We start from the raw sequence: 17,053 nt of genomic DNA on the forward strand, positions 1-17,053 counted from the left end.
ATTAAACAAAAATTCTTTATTTTTGCACATAAAGTAAAAAAATTGAGTTTTTTTCCACTGTGTAAAGTGTTTCTTGACAGACTGTATATATCAGAGCTTACAAATGAGAGTTGAGCGTTTTTTCGTTTATTCTCTTTCTCGCATCATAACCAAAAAAAATTGTGCAGACACGTCTCTCTCTGAGCGTCACTCTCTGTTTTCTTTAGCATCTGTTTCGCTCAGACGCAATGCGATGACTCATTCGTGTGACGCTCTCACATGAGTGTCGCGTAAAACTAACACGATTTTCCCTCACACAAAGGCTCTCAGCAAAAAACACTTTGACTAACAAACTCAGCAGAAAATGTTTTTGCCTTCGTGTGCATGTAAATACACGCATACATACATACAAAAAGAACGCAGCAATCCCGCGTGATTACCCATACAAACGCAACTTACCGTTACTTCATTTAACTCAAGCAAACGATCAGTGTTTGACTTGAGGAAACGAAAACAGAAACAACTATCTCCCTCAGAGCGCGAGAGAGCTAAGCCAGACGCGACAAAAACAGTTTCTGTCTGAGTTTTTTTGACTGTGTCACTGAAAGACACTTTTTTGCAGACAACGAAAAAGTGTTAACAGTTATTTGCGAGCTATGATATATATATATTTTGCAGTCTATGTATAAACATATACACATGTACCTAATTTTAAATAACAAATGTGTTGCGATTGGGCAGAATCAATCGTTGATAATTGCTGTTATCGCAACATTATTCATTAAAAATATATACATACATATATAAATATGTATGCATATGAACATCTTGTGGTGTGATATATGGAATTAAACGCTGATCATCGTACTTCACACACAACAAACATTCATTCACAAACTCATGATGTGGTGGGGTGGAATCAATCATTGATGACAAGACTATTTATTTATTTCAATAAGTATTTTCTTTAGCAGTAAGTTAACTTTTTACCGTTTTCATATTTTTTCTCAAATCTATTATGTATTAGCCCCCTAAAACAAAAAAAAAATTTTTAATTTCAGATGGCAACATTTTTTTTATTTTAAAAAATGAACAACAAGTCCGATTTTGAGCTTCAACGCCAAATCGGACAAAAGAAAACTTTAATGAAAAATAAGAGAAAAACTTAATATTTAATATTTTGTTGCAAAACCTTTGTTTGCGACAACAGCCTGCAAGCGATTGGGAACTGATTTGACCAACTTTTTGCAGATCTCTGGCTCTATGGAGTTCCAAGCTGCAAGTAATCCCATTTTCAATTGGTCCAGATTGTTATACCGGTTTTGGTAAACTTTCCTCGCCAAAATTTCCCACAGATTTTCTATTACGTTTATATCCGGGCTCTGGGCAGGCGTTTGGATCAATTTGGGACAATTATGGATTAGCCAGAGCCTAGCTAGCATTGAAGTGTGCTTGGGGTCGTTATCTTGATAGAAAGCAAAGTCTTCAAGTATTCCCAATTTCTCCGCACTCTGCTTAAAATTTTTTTTCAAAATATCAAATATCACTGTAACTAGAAAATCGTCTATTATTTCACAACTACATGAAATTTTAAGACACGCTATGAAAAATAAATAAAAAGCAGCAACGCCACAATTCTGCGTTTCGTCGCCGACCTAACGGAATCTTGAATTTCGGTCGTCACTCTCAACACTAAGGAGACTCTGACGTCCGGCGCCACTAGACACGCGACAGAATTACAACGCTCAAAACTCAAGAAATTTCGGCCGACAATAACAAATCTATGCAACATACAATATATGGCGCTGTCTTTCGACGCCGCCACCGTCGCTCATTTCGGCGAAACGAAATATGCCTGGCGTCACACATTCGCACAACTACGCTACAAAATATGTACATAGTTTGTAGTGAAAGACACTATTCAATGAGCAACTCGCAAAACTGCAAGATCAGTTGCGACACAGAGCTCAAACAGAAAAGACATACAGCTTACAAATAATTTCATAGTGCAGTGATAAATAGTCGTAATCGCTCATGTGAACAGAAAAGTCTATAAAATCAAACGTTGATAATTATATGACTTAACTGATCGGCTTTGGTAAAACACATACACAAATTTTCATAGTAAACATATATCATTTTCATTCTTACGTTGAATTCTGGCGCAACAACTTTTATACCAACGCAGCATTCGTAAAACTGGTGTCAATACCACAAGCAAAAGCATTTTATTAAGAAATGTCAAAGGAATGTCAAAGCGGCCAAGAACATCTACCAGGCAAATCACAGAAATAAGCTAACACCAAGATTCTCCAAACATAAAGTTTTACAAGATAATGGCAACTCAATTATCACTACACACCCACAAAAAATACATAAATCTAAAATAAGGCGAACAACATAATAATAAGCAGTATAATTTTTAACTTTAATGTATACTATTCATAGTACTTAAGCATAGTATAAACAAAAGATGACATTTTATATTATACTATATCTTTATTTTTGTGTTGTGTTGGTCTCACATCCTCTGAGTATGCTCAATCCACATAACAAATCAGTGGTATCCACCTGGACACCCTGTTTTTAATCATTTGCTTCGGTTTGGGGAGGGAGGAGTTACCAACCCAACAACACACACAAACACATATTCAATAATTCTTTGTATACACATAAGCACACACAAAAACACTCAAACACACACAAACACATATTCAATAATTCTTTGTACACACATAAGCACACACAAAAACACTCAAACACACACACAATTATAAAATACTCGATGTATAATTTACCTACACATATAAGCATTGTACTCTTTGTAAGAACATACGAAACAAAGAAACCAAAAAACTTAGAAATAACAAGTAAGAAAGCTCTAGTCGAGACTGCTCGGCTACGAGATCCCCTGAACCCTTGGAGTTATAGCTATTTCAATAATTTTTCGCGTCTTTCAGCTTACACAAGAAACACGCACACACACACACACACACACACACGCACACACAGGCATACATACACACACATACGCATACTTACTTGAGTAAGTTCACGTAGCCGTGCGCAGAGAAGTGTTTGTGAGTGAAACGTAGCTAGTGTTGTGCTGTGAACGAGTGGGATAGTAGGAGAGGCCTGTATATCTGAGCGAACCGCAAGAGTTTACAGATCGAAATCCTGGCGTTTCCCGAATCGTCCCGGTGAACTAGCGTGTTTTAGCACAATACTCTCCCAGCCGGAGTGCGTTGAACCAGCGCTCAGTAGGTGTGCTTCGCTATAGCGAACCAGCATAAATTTAAGTGACGTGTAAATTTCAAACTTATTCAGAAAAATATACACTTACACTATAAAACCTAAATCACAAGTGACTAATTAATATCGCAGGGGCTTCAACAAAATAAATTTGTTGGCACGAATCCACAGTCAGCTGAAACTAGCCCAGCTTAGACTCGGGGTAAACCGAAGGTTCGTTACAATGCATGTCCAGGAGTCCCACTGACGTAAGCTCTAGCTGGAGCATCACAAACAATGGCCCTAATTATATATCAATTCCATTTTCCATAAAATCCTTTACCTCGCAAGTAAATTGGCTTAGATTTCTCCAAATATATTCCAGCAGGAAGTACCGGTATATTTGGAATGTTTGTCAATTTTATTAATATGGGCCAAAGTTGTGAATTGGAACTTTTGAACAGACGAATGCCGTTAATATTTATGTCAATAATTAATTTATTGTCATTACATTAAGTTGAGGTCAAAAGTCTATTAATTTGATTTTCTATGCCCATGTATAAATAAAGACCTCCATCAATACGTGTTATTTCTGCTTTTTTTTTTTGCGAACTATATGTTGGATAGGGCGACATTTAAATTATCTAAATCACGCAGTCACGCGTCGGCCTATGCTTTAGGAACCACAATTTTAGCTATTCATTTAAATTATTATTTTCTTTTTCTTCGATTTTATTATTTATACCACTGTCAATGTTTATCACATTTAATATCTCCTCAATATTAACTTAACTTTATTTTTAAAATTTTTTTTCCCCCTTTTTAGTCATGTTTTCTAATGTCTTGGCACAATTTAATTTGTTTATGCTCCTGCTTCAGTCTTCTTAAATACCTTTCACTATAATTATTGTTTTAATTTTAATTTGTTTAAATTCTGTTGACATATTTATTATTGTTCATGCTTCAGAACTTCACTTGCAATGCTTGATTGTACATATTTGCTCAACCGGCGAACGCGGCAGTCTTCGGAGGAAGAGCAGAAAGCATAAACGAAAAGAAAGGGTTCTTGTTTCTTCCCTTCACCTATGCGCTATTCGCAAAACACCAAAAATAGATGTGATGATAGTACCGTTTTTTTTTTCGTTTATGTTTTCTGCCGTTTCATGCATGTACTTTGTTGTTCGGTGGTTCGGCGTTCGCTTACCATAGGGTCAGTCAAGTAAGTATCCATGTAAGGACTAGTGGGGAAGGTAGTTGAACTATGGTCAATCGCCACCTCCAGTACTATTCTTTAAATTTCTTATAAGCAATCATGCTAATTTTAAAAAAAGCGACAATAGACTTGCATTTTTTAAGTAGCTCTTTTATGCAATCAAGCTTAAGGCAATGTGGTACCACCGAATTAAGAGAGTGTGCAAGCAAGGTAATTGTCTTTTTTGAAGCAGCATCAATTAGTTTGTTTGTTGATAAAACAGCAGAGCGAAGACAGTAACTATCCGTAACAAACGAGCATGTGACTGTCATATAAGATTCATTTGCCAGGGACGTCTACAGATCAGTCGTGATGGCACAGTAATTAATTTCGCTTAGCAAATTTTTAAATTTAGGGTTTTGATTGTTAAACAAATTTGTAATCATGGCATTAGAAAGTGTAATCCGCAACGGTAATTTGTAGCGTTAGTCAAGCAGTTTTATGAAGCCACGAAACCCCGAATCCTCAACTATAGAAAAAGGTTGCATGCCTTGAACTACAAATTTAATTAGTTTTTTGACGTAGATTTGTGGCTACGCCACATTAAAGCACAATATACATATATTCATTAGTATTATATGTTTATTTGGCGCGTAACAAAAGCGTGTATTTCATTCTCTCTCTTAGTGAAGTAAGTTCCCTCGATTTTCACTATTGATAAAGGCTATCGTTAAAGACTATCGTTAAAACTAACATGTAAGAAAACTCTAGTCGAGAGTGCTCGACTAGAAAATACCCTGAACCCTAGATAAAAAAAATATTGTTGCTTTTTGTTTTATTATTCATTTATTATTACACATAAAAAAAATTATTATTACTACCATAATATATTACAAATATCTTATATTAATATTACACTTTTTAAATGAAAAAAAAAAAACATCAAATATCATCAACACTTAAAGAAATACCACTATGGTAACTATAAACAGTTTCAAATGTCCTAGCAGAAATGACCTCACTGCTTACATTTGAAAACGCCCAATCGATATGTGAATCGAAATTGGTTGTAGACGTCTTCAAATCTAGCAGGCTTCTAAAGCTTTTTCTAATCAAATTATTGCAAAAGGTTCTGGATGTTTCGAACCTGCTCAAACATAAGTTAAAATCTCCCACAATTACACAATTTTCAGTCAGAAATGAATGTTGAAGAAACACTTCCTCGAACTCAGTTCTAAACAGCGATAATGAATAAGAAGGACTTTTGTAAGCTACAATAAAGCTTAACAACTTATATCGAAATACTGCATATTCAAAAACTGCTGCCCCGCATATTTTTCTACCGCTTAAGCCGCTTGAAATATTATTTAAAATTTCATTCCTAACATAAACAATTATACCCCTCTTGGTTCGAGCAGCATTCGGTACTACGTCGCAATCAACCCGAACTATAATACTAAATCCTGGAATGTCCACATTTTCATTTGGATATGTGGACGCCTCAACAAAACATAAAATTGACGATTTAAGCATTAGTATGTCAGACCGAATGTCTTGAATATGACAATGAATGCTCTCAGTATTATGAAAGAATATGTTAAGAGTGGAGCTATTAACTAAGTGATCATAATGTGTAATGTGAAGCTGCTTCACACTCCGCAATAGCAAAATTTTATTTTGCACCTTATCTTCATTTCTAGGAATCTTGGGAGGCACAAACTCTCCTATAATAAATAGCCCTGATGCAGTTGTTGCTCTACTACATGCAACGTATATTGAAGCGCGCTGCATTCGAGGGCAAGTGTGGACCACCACTTTGCTATATGTAGCTCCCTGACTTTTATGGATTGTTATTCCTTCTGCAGGTACAACTGGAAATTACTTGTGGTCAATAGAAACTTGCTCGTTTCGTCGATACTGAAAGCTTTTTACTACTTTTTGGATAGGATTCCATAAGCTTTCAGTACGATGTGTTAACTTTGATCGAGCAAGTATCCCTATATTATCGTCAGCAAATTTCATCCGTAACGTATTTGGAGTATTGGAAGAATCCAAATCAATTTGCATTAACATGCCTGTTGCTCCGTTCACTAAACCACCTGCAGTATCTTTATTTACTGTAATCATATATTTTGCAGTGGTTTTTAAATAAAGAGACATACACAATCCCTGTGTTTCCGAGCACCTAAAACTACTGACGGCGTCTAGAATTATTTGCCTATTTTGTGAAATGTGATGCTTTTACAAAATCAACAGCGGTAGAAAAAAATTGATCAGTCGGAATCATATTGAGCTTTGTAATATTAAAGTTATCAGTCGCTGCGTTAAAGTTAAATAAATGAATTGCATCATCGGGCACCTCTGCTGGCTGACATATGCGAGAGCGAACTAAACTAATATCATCGGTTTTCATGGTTCCCGATGCCATATTATTCAAAGCAGTTGCGAAAGATCGGTCTTCCCGTTGCCTCATAATTTCTGTAAGTTCATAATATTTGAAAAGGTCCCATAGGGATGAAGCATAAATTGAACTGTAGAGATCATTCGAATTGGACTCAAAAATCCAACGATCACCTACTGGTGAAAGTTGTCGTAAATCACCGAAAACCATTATAGAAATACCACAAAAAGGAGACGTATTTTTGAAAATCTGCCTTAGTCGTGAATCTAACTGAGAAAACATTTTTGACCCCACCATTGAAATTTCATCAACAATAATAATTTTGAGGTCTATCAACCTTGAATGTAATGTATTCACTAGATCATGACTTAAGGGTCTTAAACTTGAACCAGATTGATTAACTGGAAGTGAAAACATGGAGTGGTTGATCCGCCTATCCCAAACGCAGCTTTTCCTGTAGGCGCATACAGTATAATTTTATTTGTTGGATGATTGCCTGGCTTGCTATTGTACATTACTGATAATGACTGATATATATCTGATATAAGCCGACTTTTTCCGACACCTGCACCACCTCCAACAAATTCATAAAACACAGAATTGTTTTTTGGCATTGTGCAAAACATGGGTAAAATATATGGAAGTTTAATGACCCGTACATTATTATCTCCTATGTCGGTACTTTCATCACTTTCATTAATGTTTAGAACATTTAATTCTGGATTAATTTCGGGCAATCCCAATACTCTAAATCTGTCGTCTACGACTTGATTTTCAAATGTTTCCTCATTTTTGTCCTGAGCTACATTTTCAAGAGCATTTTTTAATTCGGTATCATCTAACGAATTGTACTTGTTACGATTGATATTGACTGTCTCCAGGTTTTGACAACAAAACGTTTCGCAATCTCTCATAACTAACTCTATGTGCTCATTTCTCCACGGAAAGTATAAAATTACGCCCTCTCTAAAGTAATTACATCTATCAGTATTTATATTATATCTTCTATATCTAATTATGCTTGGACTTTGTCTTTTTCTAAGAAAGCCACTTCCATCGCGTAGCATGAGATTTGGTGTTTGTGAAATACTGGGTATATCAAGATTATATTGTACAAATCATGCCTATTTTGTCGAGCTCCAGTTTGTTGCTTGCTAAATGTATAAAAAGCCGCAAAATCAGCTAAGCATACATTTTCTAGAACGTCAGATCGTTGAACATAATGTTCTATAAGACCCAATAAAAATATATCAGTTGAATCATCGGGCAAATTTTGCAACTGTTGCCTAGACTTAAGTATTCTAACCCGATGTTCTGGTAGCGAAGTATTAATATAGACTTCAGCGTTACTGCTTTCAGATAAATGCATACCCAAACAGCAGTAAACAGCTTCTTGGCCCGATATTTCAGTGCCCGAAATAAACTTATGACCTATGTGCTGCAACTTTTGTTTAATAGTAACATTTCCCCTGCTAATCTCACTGACTGCTTCACGCAACAAATTGGAAATACCCCTCTGGGACTTGTTAATATAATTTACAACATAGCTGCAGCAGGCGTAGGGGTCTAAGATAAATTGAATGTCAATATTTGCTCTTTGTAATTGGAGCAAGGTACTATTATAAGCGTTTAGCTTTTTAGCTGCAAATGATCGTTTTAAAAATATTTTTGGTTTTTTTAACGTCGACCGAAGTGCATTTATATAGCATTCATAGGAGAGGTTAAGTTGGTCATGAGCCAAAAATCTGTTGAAATCGCAAAGTAAATCAATAGTGGCACGATCAAATGGATATTCTAATATGCACTGGATTTTTTCAAAATTTTGCCGATGGTTTTGGAATATTTTCCTCTAATGGAAAAATAATTTTAGTTTGAGGCATAGGTGGGTATAGTATCCCAAATCTACATATCTTTTGTGATCTAACTTCTCGCCTACATGAGTGCCCGTGATTGTGGATTTGGTTTTCCAAAAATGGAGCCACATTTGGGTTATTTACTTCAGTTGTAATAAACTGATCAACAAAACTCTTTACAGGAGGAATGCTTAACTCATTAGTCAATTCAAACTTAGGGGCATCTTTCAGCCAAAACATTCCATGAATGTGGGGAGAGCCTCTCTGCTGAAACTCAACCCGCCAGTAAAATCTAATGACGTAGTGGCGACCGAAAATACCACTCTCCATATTCATTAATTTTAAAACCTGCCTATAGCGAAAATCAAAATATCTAGCGCAAGTAACCGGGTCAGACCTAATGAGACGAGCTCTATCCTCAAAACTTAAATTAGCTGTTTGCTCTTCAGATATTATTAAACAGTCTACATTTTTAGACAATAAAACTAACAATTCTGTCCATCGCGTCTCAGCTGCTGAAAAAGTTATGAAAAATGTCGGCAGACCAAACTGCCTTATCATCGCCATAACTTTCTTTTTTTCCGCTTCCCAATGAACAGGAGATGTTCTAATACCCTTTAATACCCTATATCCATCATCGTGGCGAATTAAATTATTTAAATGGTCCTCATTGAGAGCAGTTGCAGCAGAAATACCTCGATTTGCGCTATGCTTTCGTAAGCAAATGAAAGTGTTATTTCTAATATTTATCATTTCCAACTTTTTATAGTTAATAAATAATTTATCACTCCTACAGCCTCTTCTATCAAAGTTTCTAAGTTCAGACCTGACAATAGTTGTAAAACTCTCGTACATTTTCTTTTAATTCCAGCAAAGATTGTGGGGAAAGATAGCTCTTCAGAATCACTATCCTGAATCATATCTAAAGGTCGTTGACCTTCCCCAGGTGGCGATAACAATTCTCTGCAGCGCAACATTTTCAACAGGAATGTTTTCTAGTAATGTTTCCTGGCCTCCAGAATTTAACAATTCCTCTTGAAAATCATTTTGCCCTTGTACACCAGCTTGATTTGTCTAGAAGTTGTGAAACTAAGTCTCTATCATCAGTTGATGCTACAAATGGCACGGTATCGGAAGAAAATGAGGATATCCACTGCTCATTGAGAGTAATTGGATGGGTACATTAACCACAGCTCCTTTAATTGCCGTTTGGCGACCATACCCTAATACCCTTTAATACCCTAATGACTTGATTATCATGAATGGAAGGCGGGGAGCAATAAGTCTTTCTTCTAATGGAGTTAGATCCTTAAAGCATTTAGGTAGCGCTGGAAAATCTAGACCATTCGAAATAGCTGACTTTGGTTTTTTGCCCAATTTTACACTTGCACTACATGTTTTGCAAAAAGTGTATTTATTATTTGAAGCGGGAAAAATTGAAGATAAACTTAAAATATATTCACTGTCTTCAACACTACATTTACTTTCAACAAAATCTCTACTAATTTTGACGACTTGGTGTGGAAACCACAAGCCTTTACAGCAAACGCAAACCTGATCTGGACCCTGCTTAACAAGTATATTATAATTGTTTATGCATTCAGATAAACTATTATTTGACCTTCGAAATTCCCTATCCTCTGTTAGAATTTCTGCGCGAGCCTGGGTATTACGGATAGCATTTCGTCGATTTTCTTCTATTCTATTTTCTATTATATTCCTAAACTGTCTAACTCGTTGGGACACATTTCTATTAGTATCAAATGCCTCTTGACGGGCTTGCAATCGCGCACTTCGCCTTGCACTTGTATTTCGAGCTTGTTCTATAATTCGCCGAGTAGCGTTATGTCTAACACGAGACCGTAACAGCCTGTTTCTTGACCTTTCTAGGAGTCTTCGACCTAAATTTTGTCTGCTTTAAGAGTGCAGTGCAGTATTATGTAACTGCTCTATCGCCCTGTACTCAGGATCTTGCCTACGTATTGATCGACGCGAAGTGTTGGCAATTTGTTCTAGCTCCCTAATTGGCAAATTATTCCTACGAGTATGACGACGCTCACTATTGTTAAGCTGCTCAGCTTGACGATAATCTAAATTTTCCCTACACTCTCTTTGCGAAAGTATGTTATATTCCCTTTCCCTATCTAAATTATCTGCATTTGACCTATTCATTTGATTACTATGTAGCTCTTTTCTTCTGTGATCTAGCTGCAGCTGAAATTCTCCTAGTTCTTGGCATCTTTACAAATTTATAATAATATATAGTAAATATAGTGGAAAGGTAAGTAAATTAAGTTAGTCAAATTAAATTAATTGATGTTTTTATGTTAAAAAAAAAATAGTAAATATAGCTTAAATGTAAATGAATGTAAATAATCTAAGTGAGTGAAATTTTTAAAAATATATAAATGTTTGTTCGTTTTTAGTTTTCCTTTCTTTTAAATGATATTAGTAAAATAATAATAATAATAAGTCAACAAAGTCTTAAAAAAGACTGTTACGAAAATATGTTAAAAGATTTTTATATATTCTTTTAAAAGTTGACTTACATACAATGTAGTAAATGTTAAACATGTAAAAGTCGCAACGCACTATTTGATATCCGAAAAGAACTTTTCACAATGTACACAGCTGAAAAAACTATCACATTCACTTTTCCTTACAGGTTACAGTTTTAGCGTTATTCACTTGTTCACAGTTTAATTATTACTAAAGGGGGAGTGAATGAAACTGGTAAATCGGTCAACAAATTTAGGTTAAGCGTGGTCTCAAAAAAAAAAACGAATCCCATCATCCGTTTGACAAAAAACGGATAATAAAGTATATTACATTGCCATAAAAGTGAATATGAGTATAAAAAGTATGTACATATTTCATTCATAAACGCAACAGTCATAAGCAGTATAAGAGGTAAAGGGGCGTGTATGGGACATATTTTCGCTACATACTAGCCCTTTGAAAAGAAGCAACAGGTCATAAAAAAGGGCTTCATTTGAAATTCATAGTGCTACCTAAAGGGCATTTTTTAAAGACTGAACTGATTTACTTTATTGACCAAACTACGAATAATTTTGGCTGATTCATATATATGTATATTAACGTCAGCAGGCACATAGGCAAGCGCTCTGCTAACTGCGCAGTAAGCAACGACTGCGCTGCAGTGTGGGCTATATTATGAGAATTTATTTGTTAAATAATTTCTGTTGCAGTTAAACTATCTCAATGAAACTTTCAGAGCGTAGTCATATGGTTAAAATGTGTGTATATTCCAAAGCACAAGTCTCTTGTACTTTAAATGCGTTTTTTACAAATTGGGGTATCCCAAATCTGTATATTACAAAATGTTTTTATCCATTAACTTTATATACAACGCAAATTTGAAGTCTCCAGGTCTAAAAGTGTTCAAATTAGGCTAAAAAAACAAAATCAATTTTTCGATTATTCTCGATAAAAAAGTTATGGGATGAGTTATCGAAAAAAAATATGATAAACTTGTACTGCCTATGGTATACACGAGTATGCATGCCTTTTTTATACCCTGAACCCATTTTCGATGGTAAATCAGGGTATAATGGTTTTGTTGAAATGTATGTAACAGGCAGAAGGAGGCGTGGCAGACCCCACAAAGTATATATATTCTTCATCAGCGCGATGAGCCCTGTCCGTCCGTCCGTCTGTCCGTATCTATGAACGCGTCGATTTCAGAAGATATAAAGGCTAGAGACTTCAATTTTTTTTTAAATGTCCGTAATTACAGCGCGGATATCGAGTTGATCATTAAAAATCGATAACTCATCCCGATCTTTTTTATCGATAAAAAACCTTATCTAAAACCAGTTATTAAATTATATCTTCTACACCTTTATTGCTAGAGTCTCCAAATTTTTAATGTATGCTTATATGCAATTTATACAATTTCGGTTTTTGTTAAAATTTACCCCCCACCCATAAATTCACCCCCTCACCCTCACTTTTGTAAAAAGCGTATTTCAAATACTAGAGACTTGTGGCAGACTTTGGCAAGTACATGCATATCCATGTTATAATCATAATCTGAAAGTTTCATGAAGATCGTATGTCCACAAAACAATTTATTAAACAATTAAGTTCTCATAGTAAGCGCACACTGCGCCCATGCGTGTTTATGCTTGTGTGTGTGTGTGTGTGTGTGTGCGTGTTTCTTGTGTAAGCTGAAAGACGCGAAAAATTATTGAAATAGCTATTGCTCTTACTTGTTTCTAATTAGAATTAAAACAAACTGATTAATAATAAATTTTCGATGTTGGCAGCAAGGATGGGTGGGGGAAAACCATTCCTTATCTAAAGATGATTTTGCTTTAGCGTGCATGCAGTGCAGAACAATTTTCCCTTTAATGCGAGCGATGTATGGTTTCTTTTCGAAAATTGTCCTAAATGTCTCGAAATGCAGCTTTATCAAATTGTAAAAATGGTCAGAAAGGGCCTTCAATTTAAGAAATCTATTTATATAATGAAAATTTGTATTGAGTATCAAATACTCAGAAGAACACTGCACTTCGTCTGATGATTTTAGAAGATTTGCACAAACTTCGCATTCAGTTTTTTGTAGTAATTTGTAGTGAAGATACCCAGCAAAATATCGTAATGCATTTTCATAAAAATATTTTCAATATTTGTTATGGTTGCATCTAATGATAATTCAACCTCAATATTTGGATCTAAAGGTTTTTGATCTACAGATGAATTCGTGGCACACTGCTCATGAAATACTGATAGGTTAGATCCGCTATCCTTTATTATATTAGCTAATTAGCTAATACAATTACCAGATATAGAAGCAGATTTCAAAATTTTCATTGAAAGCATTTTAGATATTATAGAATTAAATTCAAAAACTGTTGGGTTAATTTTGGTTGGTCTAATTCTAATTAAATAAAATCAATTTTCTAAAGGGTCTTGGTTTAGTTTGGATGTGGCAACAAAAAAAGTATCACTGCTGTCATTCCAAATATTTTCCGCTAAAGCAATTATAGATGAGATTGTAATAATCATCCCATCAATACAATATACTTTTTATGGATACTTCAGGTCATGAAAATAATCTCTTATTTCCTGAAGATACTCATGGACATTATTGTTTTTCCTAAGTGCGCATCTATACTATCAAATAGTACATGACTGTTTAAACAATCGAAAATCGAAATCAATAAAGATAGCTGTTGCAAGATCACTATCTTTACAATCAGTAAACCCGCCTGAATCTACAACTGTGCGTATCGCAGCAGCTACACTGTGCCTAAAAGCTTGGGTGGCAAATTTGACTTTCATTTTCTCAAAACAATTCGGACTGACATGTTTTGGAGTCAATTTCGGACATAAGCGCGTCAAATTTTTAGTTTCAATTTCATATAATTTTCTCATTCGTATCGGATCGTAATCAATGGCATTGACATTAAGCCCCAATGCTTGCGATAGTCCAATATTCTCCTCCACTTTATTTCTAAGGTCAGTATGTTTTGCCACGAGCTGATTATCCCTAAGATAATCATATGTCCTAGCTGAATTAAAATTAATATTTTGGGCAATTGCCCTTTCAGCACTATCATAGATATGATTATTTTTCAAAAGCTTTTTACATAACACTTTTGATTGTTCAGAAACATGAGGTAAATTGTTAATTGTCGTGAAGACATTAACATACTTTTTTACCTTTCTAATTCGATGAGAAATGTTTCTTTTCATTAACTTAAGGAATTGTTTCTGAACATTTTTGAGGTCCCATATCATAATATTTGTTCCTATAATATATTTTGCTCTCTTTTTAAACACTTTTCACAAAAAGAAGACCTAGCAACGCTTAAATCTTGCCACAGTTGATTTTTTAGATTGCTATCAGAGCACAAAAGATTTTGCAAATCTACTTCCTCGTCACTTTCATTCTGGGCGATTTTATTCTGCTGTTCTGTGGCACATGAGTTAACAAACTCATCTGAATTATTATTATTATTCTTTTCTTTCTCTAAATTATTCTTTTGGTAGCTATAAGATGTAAATTCCTCTGCCTGAATGTCTATTGAATAAATTGTAAAGAAGTTATTTCTGCGGCCGGGGTGCATCTCTCAGTCTTCCCCAGAGTCATTTACAAGAATATTTGTAATCTGCCGAGACTGGAGAGTTGAGGCCGGATAGTGAGCCACGATGGCTGAACTATCCATGATTGGGGCACGAGAAAACTTGAAGTTGGTTAACTAAAGAAGAAAAACTCGGCAACTTAGTATCGTAACCGAGAACGGTGGCGAATACAATCCCGCTCTAGCGTATAACACAAGACCATCATTGCCAATCCGACTCTGGCATATGACGCTCAGAGCCGGGTTGTGCAACTCTCGCCAGGCTACGGTGAGATTTGGGTGCACGCGGCTTCTCACGTCAGACTCCGGCATATAACGCCCAGAGTCTTCGGCGCGACTCCGCTGCACTGAACCCCCCTGAGTGGCCACTTTTCTCATAACGACACACACGGCACTCCTCCTCTCAACGCGTACCCAAACCGGAGACCACCACAATCTGGCTTTAGCGCATAACGCTTGTGACCAGATTGTGCAGTCCCGGCAGGCTACGGTGAGACGCGAGTCACCGCGTCAGGGAAGGCAGCGAGCCGGCGGCTCGCATTCCAGTCTTTGGCATATGACGCTCAAAGTCCTTCTTGCCACCGCCGTCGGCCGCGGCCTCCCAAACGCGACGGCTCGTTTTCACCAAACGTCCACTAATTAATCACTTCACTCAGTACACGAATTGGTCTATTGTTTCGGTTTCGCGATCTATTAACTTTATTCAGATTCATTATTTTTATTCATTAAAGAAAAAAAAAGAAACTTAACTCTAACTTCCCTAACTCACCACTGTCCCCCACTACACGGCACTTTGTAAAATTATTCGACAAGAAAAGAACAGCGCACACATAAAAAAAAAACAAGTAAGAAAGCTCTAGTCGAGACTGCTCGACTACGAGATCCCCTGAACCCTTGGAGCAATAGATATTTCAATAATTTTTCGCGACTTTTAGCTTACACAAGAAACAGGCACACACACACACAGACAGGCACGTACGCACACACAGGCACACATACACACACACGCATACAGACACACATACACAAACACACACGCATACTCACACAAACGCATACACACACACATACACACACATACACAAACACATACACACACAAGCACCCACGCATAAACACGCATGGGCTGCAGTGTGCGCTTACTATGAGAACTTAATTGTTTAATAACTTTTTTTATGGACGTACGATCTTCATGAAACTTTCAGATTATGATTATAACATGAATATGCATGTAATTGCCAAAGCACAAGTCTCTAGTATTTGAAATACGCGTTTTACAAAAGTGAGGGTAAGGGGGTGAATTTAGAGGTGGGGGGTAAATTTTAACAAAAACCGAAATTGTATAAATTGCATATAAGCATACATTAAAAATTTGGAGACTCTAGCAATAAAGGTGTAGAAGATATAATTTTATAACTGGTTTTCGATAAGGTTTTTTATCGATAAAAAAAGATCGGGATGAGTTATCGATTTTTAATGATAAACTTGATATGCGCGCTGTAATTACGGACATTTTAAAAGAAATTTGAAGTCTCTAGCTCTTATATCTTCTGAAATCGACGCGTTCATACATACGGACAGACGGACAGACGGACGGACGGACAGACGGACAGACGGACAGACAGACGGACAGGGCCAAATCAACTCAGCTCGTCACCCTGATCAAGAATATATATACTTTGTGGGGTCTGCCACGCCTCCTTCTCCCTGTTACATACATTTCAACAAAACCATTATACCCTGATTTCCCATTTTCAATGGGTTCAGGGTATAATAATGCACGAGAATGTAATTCCCGTCGGCTTACCGGCGAGCCCTGTCCGCGTCACTGTCCATGGTCTAGTTTTCTTGTCCGTATACGTCCGTCAGCTCCAAGGGTCAAAAGATAAGTGATCGCATTAATTTTCGGCAATTAGCGCTAAGCCTTGCTGCTTAGAGCTTTCGCTTCTGCCGGCGGCGGCGTCGCTGCATCTATGCGCTGAGAGAGAGCATTGCATTGGTCGTCGTTATGTTGCAGCCGCGCTTTTTTTCTTCTTCTCTTGATCTCGCTCGGCGCTCGTTGTTCTTTGCTTGTTTGAAGCCTTCGCTTCTGTCGGCGGCGGCGTCGCTGCGTCTATGCGCTGAGAGGGATCGTTGCGTCGGTATTAGTTATGTTTAAGCGACGCTTTCGCTCTCGCTCTGCGCCCTTTGTTCTTTGCTATTTGAAGCTTTCACTTCTGTCGGCGGTGGCGTCGCTGCATCTATGCGCTGAGAGAGCGTTGCACTGGTATTAGTTATGTTTAAGCGA

Source organism: Drosophila arizonae, chromosome X (genome assembly GCF_054131065.1).
Source record: "Drosophila arizonae isolate 15081-1271.41 chromosome X, UAZ_ARI_1.0, whole genome shotgun sequence".
Lineage (NCBI taxonomy): Eukaryota > Metazoa > Arthropoda > Insecta > Diptera > Drosophilidae > Drosophila > Drosophila arizonae.